Below are 9,105 nucleotides of genomic sequence, written 5' to 3'. Positions count from 1 at the left end.
AACTACATCCTCAGGTGAGAGGGCAGCCTTGACTCGCCTGTTCTGGGACTGGTTATTAGGCTTGGTAGGGGTGGAGAGGAGGGTGGCTTCCTCCCAGAGGCAGTAGTAATATACCCAACCGACACTCCAGCTCTCCTTAGAGGCATCTTCGCATCCCTTTAATGAGTTCATTTTTCCATTATGTAGCCCAGAGGTGTGTGATTGGTTAAAATTCAAAGAACTAGTATTTGGCCACCTTTTAGCACCATTTAGCAATTATTTCAAATATGTTCCTTTAGAATGTGCAGGTGCTTGTTAAGAGTTCTTTTCAGCAAAGATCCTAGCACAACCGGAAAAGTCCTCGTGTAATATCCTGTTACGTTCTCTAGGTTGATTTTACATTCTGCCTATATGACTGAACACATTTCCAGTGCAATTAAAAAATAGTTTGCAACAACTCAGTGGGTGCTGATGTGCAGCTTTCACAGTTGCCTGGCCCATCATTTTCATTAGGTTACTCTTACGGCGTTCTGTGATCCATAACACTAAGGCTGTGTGACCCATAACGTAAGACCAAGGCCTGCTGGCCTATAAGGCAAGGTGCTGTTACCAGCTTACTTGACGCCCCTGGCTCACCTTAGACTTGAGGTCTCCTAACTCCTTGCTTAGAACACTTTCACAAGATTCTTTTGTCCCCTAAACAAAACAAAACAAAACAAAATAAAACAAAAAACAAACCAAAACCAAAAGCCTTGAGACCTCACTTTTTGATTTGAATTTTTATTTAACCTAATGTCCTTTTATCTCGTAATAGTTGGCTCTGGAACCCACTATGCAGCTGAATCCTCTTTCGTCGGCCCTTGTGTTTGTTGGTATAATTTGGTGTGAAGGAAAATAAAAAACTCTCAGGACCCCCGAAGTCCTTATGCAAAAGGGAAGGTTAAGCCTGGAGATGGAGTCACATAACACTCCCTTCCAAATGAAGAGCTGTTACCAGCATTATGTGGTTCCCCTCTGGAAGGTAAAAGTCCTCAGGCATCTACAAAGGACTACCCCACAGACCATTCATAAGTAAATTCTTTGCTAGCCTCCTATAAATAAGCACATGTCAATTGTAACTTTGGATCTACAGTCTAAGGCTAGCGCCAAAAACTAGTCAGTTCATTCTGTATTGATAATGTGAGTTACAAGCTTATCTTCCCAGGTGCAGAACATAGACAAGATGAGACCAGTCATTCCTCCACCTACCCAGAGAAGTCTGCATAATCAGTTCTTCATTTACTCCGTTTTTTCTCTTCAAACATTCCCTTTACCTTATGTAAAATATAGATTTAGTGAGCACTAACTAAAGTCTTACAAGAATGTGACCATTTACCTTACTGCCTACCTGCCCGTCTTCCTACCTGCCTTCCCCCCTTTAAGGAAATGTACAAAGACTAAACCTTCTGAAAACCTTTTTAGAAAAAAACAGCCACAGATGTGTCAGTGTTTTTCCTGGATGCTCCCTCAAGCTGGCTTAATAAACCTTGATTGACTGAGACTTTTGCTTCAGTCACTCATTTCAGTTATCATCAGATTACATGAGAATATCACTGTGATATCTAGAAAAACAGCCTCTGCTGCTGTAGGAACCATGCTAGGAAAGTCTTCCTTCATTTTCAGTGCCTGCCTGCCCTTCTGCAGTAAAAATCACCTACTCTACCTGTCCTGGCACCTACTCCCCTAGCACCAGCCAAAGGATGCCCCGCTGTGAAGACAAGGCTGGAGTCCCCAGGAGGCATCTCCACATAGGTAGGGTGTTTGGAAGAGGTGGGGTCCTCGGGTCCCACCAGCCAGAGAAACATTCAGTTAAGACAGAGCCTGGCGTGTGGTCAAGGAATGCTTTGCTGAAGAAGAAATCTTGAAATAGATGTGTAGGTGTAACTGAGTAACCCCCTTTTTCTAAGAGATAGTGAATGAGTTGTTATTATTATTATTTCTCTTCTTTTCTCTTTTCTTTATTTCTCCCTGCTCCCCACTTCCTACTTAGCCCTTCAGAAACGCAATTATAACTTTCTACCTCCCCTTCACCAGACACTCCCTACAGGGTGAGTTCATCTATGTGCTTAGAAGCTCTAGAGGAGGACTGTCTCCCACCAGAAGACTGCCTTGAGGACAACAGTCAATTTACAACTCAAGGTATGCCTGCTACAAAACTCTCTCCCACCTGGAGAGTTTCGGCCACCTTTATAACCTAGCTCTACCCACCAAGACACCAACTTGACCACCTGGTAGATAAAGCACTGAAGGTAGTATGTGGACACCTACCTGTTCACTTCCTGCCCTGCATGTCATTCATGCCAGGTCCCTTTTTGAAAGTGCCCACTTTCTTTTTATTTTATTTATTTATTTTTTTGAGACGGAGTCTCACTCTGTTGCCCAAGCTGGAGAACAGATCTCGGCTTACTGCAGCCTCCACCTCCTGGGTTCAAGTGATTCTCCTGCCTCAGCCTCCTGAGTAGCTGGGATTACAGGCACGCACCACTACGCCCAGCTAATTTTTTGTATTTTTTATTAGAGACAGGGTTTCGCCATGTTGGCCAGGCTGGTCTCGAACTCCTGACCTCAGGTGATCCACCCGCCTTGGCCTCCCGAAGTGCTGGGATTATAGGCGTGAGCCACCACGCTTGGCCCAAAGTGCCCACTTTCTGCTCCAAATGTGAAGTGGTACTCTTAAGGCAGGGAAGCCTGTACTTCTTCCCCTAAGCTAGCTTTGGAATAAAAAATCACCTTCTTTGTACCAGAGCTCGTTCTTGTTCATCGGACTCTGCAAGGGGCAAGCGACTGAACCTGTGTTTTGGTTACACAGGGAAACCTCGGCACCTTCAACACATTAAAAATACTGAATATACTGTCTCTTCTACTTCTGGGTCCACATCAAATTTACTTTCACGTTTTGTTTAATTTGGGGAGGAAAGAGAAAAGGAAAGTAACCTTGGTGAGATCTTTTCTTATTGATCCATTTATTTATTCGTTCATTTACTCAATGAATCCACTATGTGCCACGTGATTTGCTAGTAGTGAGCAGCAAGATGACAAATGATAAAAATACCATCTATCCATGCCCTTGTCAAGTTTGATGTCCAGCCAGAAGCCATCAGCATTTGGAAAAGTTTTTCTGTTATCACAGATGCTAGCCTCCCCCAGACCACATTGTGAGAAAGGTGAAATTTGACCTGGATGCAATTTCACTCTTTTGCTTCCTCTCTGTATCAACCTTCCTCTGCTACCTCACTGGGCCCGGAACCCTGTGGGATCTACTGGTGGTCTCTGTTTCTATAAGGACATGACTGACCTCCCAGCTCCCTTCTCTGAATCCCAACTCCTCATGGTCATGGGTCAGAGGGTAACAGTCCTTCCAATTCTATTGCCCTAAGGGATCACCACTGACTTGGTCTGAAATAATATCCTCCCTGACCATCCACTGTGAGAGGTGCCCTCTCAGCCAAGGTAGCAACTGATTACGTTTATAGAGATCAAAGGATTTAGTCATAAGAATAGTATTTGATTTAGACATTGTTTTTGTAGCATTTCAAAAACGTGGAAATGGAAGCTGGGAGGGGTTGAATAGCCTGCCCAAGTCCACACAATTCATAAAGGGCTGAGGCAGGCATCAGATCCATATGTCTGACTTCACGTTCCCATCTTCTCCATCATAACACCCTGGATCATTGAGATGCTCATGTGAGTAGGCTCTTGCACCTGGAGAAAACTAGTCAAACTCCATGTATTGTTAAGTTTCTACATTTATATTTGTGTAGGGCTTTTTAGAGCCTGAACTCAACATCAGTGGTAGACTTTTCAAGCCCTCAAATCACCCTAAGTGATGGTTACACACTCTGCTGGTTTTTAGACTAATTGATTCCAATATGACTTCTTCGATAAGGGTAGTGGAGATGCAGAATGTGCAGGAGACTCAGGGTCCAGGAGCGGGAGTCAGGGTAATAGACGAAAGGACCCAATCAGGTTTGATCTCAAGACCTGCTATAAAATTAGCTATAAAATTACTAATAACATGGTGAAAGAGTATGCTGAGCTGAGACAAGAAAGTCATTGAAAAAGGAATTGGCCTTGAACTTGGAGGAAGGCAGGAGAGAGATCGGATAGCCCTGAATGACAAAGAGCTGGTCCCTTGAGGGTCTTTCTCAGAGGGGAAGACCGTGGGCTGGATGAGTACTTCTGTTGAAGAGAAAATTTGTTCTGAAAAAGAACACTGGTTATATGACATGGAGTGAACTTCAATGACTAGAAGAAGCAATGTGGGAGAGAAGATTTTTTGGGGGGAAATGTAGTGAGTCTCCAGCCCTATGGCCAGTCTCTAGGTGTCTGGGGAGAATCCCTTGGTGAAATTCACAAAACTACAGCTGTCTGGACCTTGACACCAGAATTTTTGATTCAACAGGTCTGTAGGAGACCCAAGCATCTGAGTTTTCAGAAGGTTCAAGGTGATTCTGACACCCTCCAAGGCTGAAGAACTTGATCCAGCTTGTACTTCAGAGCTGGCCTTGGCTTGCTCTGTCAGTCCCTGTCCAAAAGTCAGCTTCTTCCCTGGGATCAGCTAAGGCCATCCCCTTTGAGTTGACTTTGACAGCCTTTTACTTCCCGAATAACAGAGAGCACTGGAAGAATTCTGAATATTTTTTATTTTTATTTCAGTAGGTTTTTGAGGAACAGATGGTGTTTGGTTACATGGATAGATTATTTAGTGGTGATTTCTGCAACTTCGGTGCACCCATCACCTGAGCAGTGTACACTGTACCCAATGGGTAGTCTTTCATCCCTCACCCCCCTCCCACCCTTCCCCCACCAAGTCCCCAAAGTCCATTGTATCATTCTTATGTCTTTGCATCCTAATAGCCTAGCTCCCACTTATAAGTAAGAACATATGATATTTGATTTTCCATTCCTGAGTTACTTCACTTAGAATAATGGTCTCCAGTTCCATCCAGGTTTCTGCAAATGCCATTATTTCATTACTTTTAATGGCTGAGTAGTATTCTATGGTGTGTATATATATATATCGATATACATACATACACATTTTCTTTATTCACTTGTTGATTGATGGGCACTTGGGCTGGTTCCATGTTTTTGCAATTGTGAATTGTGCTGCTATAAACATGCATGTTCAAGTGTTTTTTCATATAATGACTTCTTTTCCTCTGGGTAAACCCAGTAGTGGGATTGCTGGATCAAATGGTAGACCTACTTTTAGTTCTTTAAGGAATCTGCACACTGTTTTCCACAGTGGTTGTACCAGTTTACATTCCCATCAGCAGTGTAAAAATGTTCCCTTTTCACCACATTCATGCCAACATCTATTATTTTTTATTTTTAAATTGTGGCCATTCTTGCAGGAGTAAGGTGGTATCACACTGTGGTTTTGATTTACATTTCCCTGGTAATTATTGATGTTGAACCTTTTTTCACGTGTTTGTCGGCCATTTGTATATCTTCTTTTGAGAATTGTCCATTCATGTACTTAGCCCATTTTGATGGGATTTTTTTTCTTGCTGGTTTGTTTGAATTTCTTGTAGATTCTGGATATTCGTTCTTTGTTGGATACATAGTTTGCAAAGATTTTCTTCCACTCTGTGGGTTGTCTATTTAATCTGCTGGTTATTTCTTTTGCTGTGCAGACTCTTTTTAGTTTAATTAAGTCCCACCTATTTATCTTTGTTTTTGTTGCATTTCCTTTGGGGTTCTTGGTAATGAAATCTTTGCCTAAGCCAATGTCTAGAAGGGGTTTTCTGATGTTATCTTCTAGAATATTTTTGGTTTCAGTTCTTAAATTTAAGTCTTTGATCCATCTTGAGTTGATTTTTGTGTACGGTGAGAGACGAGGATCTCACCTTATTCTCCTGTATGTGGCTTGCCAATTATCCCAGCACCATTTGTTGAACAGGATGTCCTTTCCTCACTTTACGTTTTTGTTTGCTTTGTGAAAGATCAGCTGCTTGTAAGTATTTGGCTTTATTTCTGGGTTCTCTGTTCTGTTTCATTGGTCTATGTGCCTATTTTAATGCCAGTACCATGCTGTTTTGGTGACTAAAGTCTTGTAGTATAGTTTGAAGTCAGGTAATGTGATGCCTCCAGATTTGTTCTTTTTGCTTAGTCTTGTTTGGGCTATATGGACTCTTTTTTTGGTTTCACATGAATTTTAGGATTTTTTTTGCTAGTTCTGTGAAGAACAATGATGGTATTTTGATGAGAGTTGCATTGAATTTGTAGATTGCTTTTGGCAATAAGGTCATTTGCACCATATTGATTTTACCCATCCATGAGTGTGAGATGTGTTTCCATTTGTTTGTGTCATTTGTGATTTCCTTCAGTAGTATTTTGTAGTTTTCCTCACAGAGGTCTTTTACCTCTTTGCTTAGGGATATTCCTAAATATTTTATTTTATTTTTTTGCAGCTATTGTAAAAGGAGTTGGGTTCTTAATTTGATTCTCAGCTTAGTCACTGTTGATATATAGCAGCACTACTGATTTATGTACATTAGTTTTGTATCCTGAAACTTTAATGAATGCATTTGTCAGTTCTAGGAGCTATTTGGATGAGTCGTTAGGGTTTCCTAGGTATACAATCATATCAGCGAACAGCGACAGTTTGATTTTCTCTTTACCAGTTTGGATACCTTTTATTTCTTTCTCTTGTCTGATTGCTCTGGCTAGGACTTCCAGGACTATGTTGAATAGACGTAGTGGAAGTGAGCATCCTTGTCTTGTTCCAGTTCTCAGGGAGAATCCTTTCAACTTTGTCCCATTTAGTATAATGTTGGCTGTGGGTTTGTCATAGATGGCTTTTATGGTTAGCTAGTATTTTGTTGAGGATTTTTGTCATAGATGGCTTTTTTGGTTAGCTAGTATTTTGTTGAGGATTTTTGCATCTATGTTCATCAGGAATATTGGTCTGTAGTTTTCTTTTTTTGTTATGTCCTTTACTGGTTTTGGTATTAGGGTGATACTGGCTTCATAGAATGATTTAGGGAGGATTCCCTCTTTCTCTATCTTTTGGAACAGTGTCAACAGGATTGGTATCAATTCTTCTTTGAATGTCTAGTAGAATTCAGTGGTGAATCCACGTGGTCCTGGGCTTTTTTTTGTTGGCAGTTTTTTTTTTTTTTTTTAAATTACCATTTCAATCTCACTGCTTGTTATTGGTCTGTTAAGAGTTTCTGTTCTTCCTGGTTTAATCTAGGAGGGTTATATATTTCCAGGATTTATCCATCTCCTTTAGATTTTTTAGTTTGTGTGCATAAAGGTATTCATAGTGGCCTTGAATGATCTTTTGTATTTCTGTGTTATCCGTTGTAATATCTCCCATTTCATTTCTAATGGAGCTTATTTGGATCTTCTCTCTTCTTTTCTTGGTTAATCTTACTGTTGGTCTGCCAATTTTGTTTAACTTTTCAAAGAACCAGCTTTTTGTTTCATTTATCTTTTGAATTTTTTTGTTTCAATTTCATGTAGTTATGCACTGATCTTTATTATTTTTTTTCTTCTGCTGGGTTTGGGTTTGGCTTATTCTTGTTTCTCTAGTTCCTTCAGGTGTGAGCTTAGATTGTCTATTGTGTTCTTTCAGACTTTTGGATGTAGGCATTTAATGCTATGAGCTTTCCTCTTAGCACTGCTTTTGCTGTATCCCAGAGGTTTTGATAGATTGTGTCACTGTTATTGCTCAGTTCAAAGAGTTTTTAAATTTCCATCTTGATTTCATTGTTGACTCAATGATCATTCAGGAACAGCTTGTTTAATTTTCTTGTATTTGGATTGTTTTGAGGGTTTTCCTTTTGGAGTTGATTTCCAATTTTACTCCACTGTGGTCTGAGAGAGTACTTGAAATAATTTCGATTTTCTTAAATTTATTGAGACTTGTTTTGTGGCTTATCATATGATCTATATTGGAGAATTTTCCATGTGCTGATGAATACAATTGAATAATTATTAATTGTCCACTTAGCATCTCATAGAGCTGAGAAAGACGTTCCCAAAGCCAACAAAGCAAGTAGCAGTGAGGGGCTCAGAACAGGGCCTTCCTTTTCTTTTTCTTTTTCTATTCTTTTTTTTTTTTTTTAAGACAGGGTCTCATTGTGTCACCCAGGCTTGATTGCTCTAGAACAACCATGGCTCACTGCAGCCTCAACCTCTTGGACCCAAATGATTCTCCCACCTTAGCCTCCCAAGTAGCTGAGACTTCCGGTGTGTGCCACCAAGACTGGCTAATTTTTGCATTTTTTGTAGAGGTGAGGTATCCCTGTGTTGCTTAACCTGGTCTCAAACTCCTAGGCTCAAGTGATCTCCCACCTCAGCCTCTCAAAGTGCTGGAATTGCAGAAGTGAGCCACCGTACCCAGTGGGCCTTCCTTTTCAAGGCTGCCTCTGCCCACGCTCTCCTGCTGTCTCCACTCTTCACTGTGTCTCACTCAGATCCTTTTCTGGCTCTGAATCTCTCCTCCTTTCTGCATTCCCCTTTCCACATTAACCTCCCACAATATGAATTTGATGTACATTAGAAATTATTTGCAGGATTTAACAAGCAAAAGTTTGCATGTCTTGTTCAGTCAAATATTCAATGAGCTTTTCCAGCTCTGTCAAATCCTCCTCACAATCAAATTAATTCCAGGTGGCCTTGCCTGTAGGTCAAGACCCTCCAAGAGCAGCGGTATCCTCACCGTTGAGTGAACCAAGGACAATGAGGTTATGGGTCTTGGTGGATGTTCTGCTTGACTCCCACTAAGCTGGTTTTATTTCTGGTACCTCAGTTTACCTACCTGTAAAATATAGACTCCCTTCAACAGGATGCAGCTAGTGCATGCCTAGCAGAGTGCCCAGCACATGAAAGGACACACAAAAAAACAAAATACCTATTTTTCATGGGAGTAATAATACTTGCTAAGGGACACTGGGAGATTGATTCAGAGAACTCAATGTCATTTCCAAGGAAGAAAACTAGTCACAAAAGATAGCTTTGTGCTCTTGCCCTTTCTGCCGAACTCCAGGACGTGCTTTCTTGGCTGAGGGCCATCCTTGGGAAGGGAGATGTGCTGAGATGTGCTCGTAGGATCAGACTTTATGGTTGCCAGGC

This window comes from Gorilla gorilla, chromosome 1, assembly GCF_029281585.2.
Source record: "Gorilla gorilla gorilla isolate KB3781 chromosome 1, NHGRI_mGorGor1-v2.1_pri, whole genome shotgun sequence".
Lineage (NCBI taxonomy): Eukaryota > Metazoa > Chordata > Mammalia > Primates > Hominidae > Gorilla > Gorilla gorilla.
Note: the sequence above shows the minus strand (reverse complement) of the source record.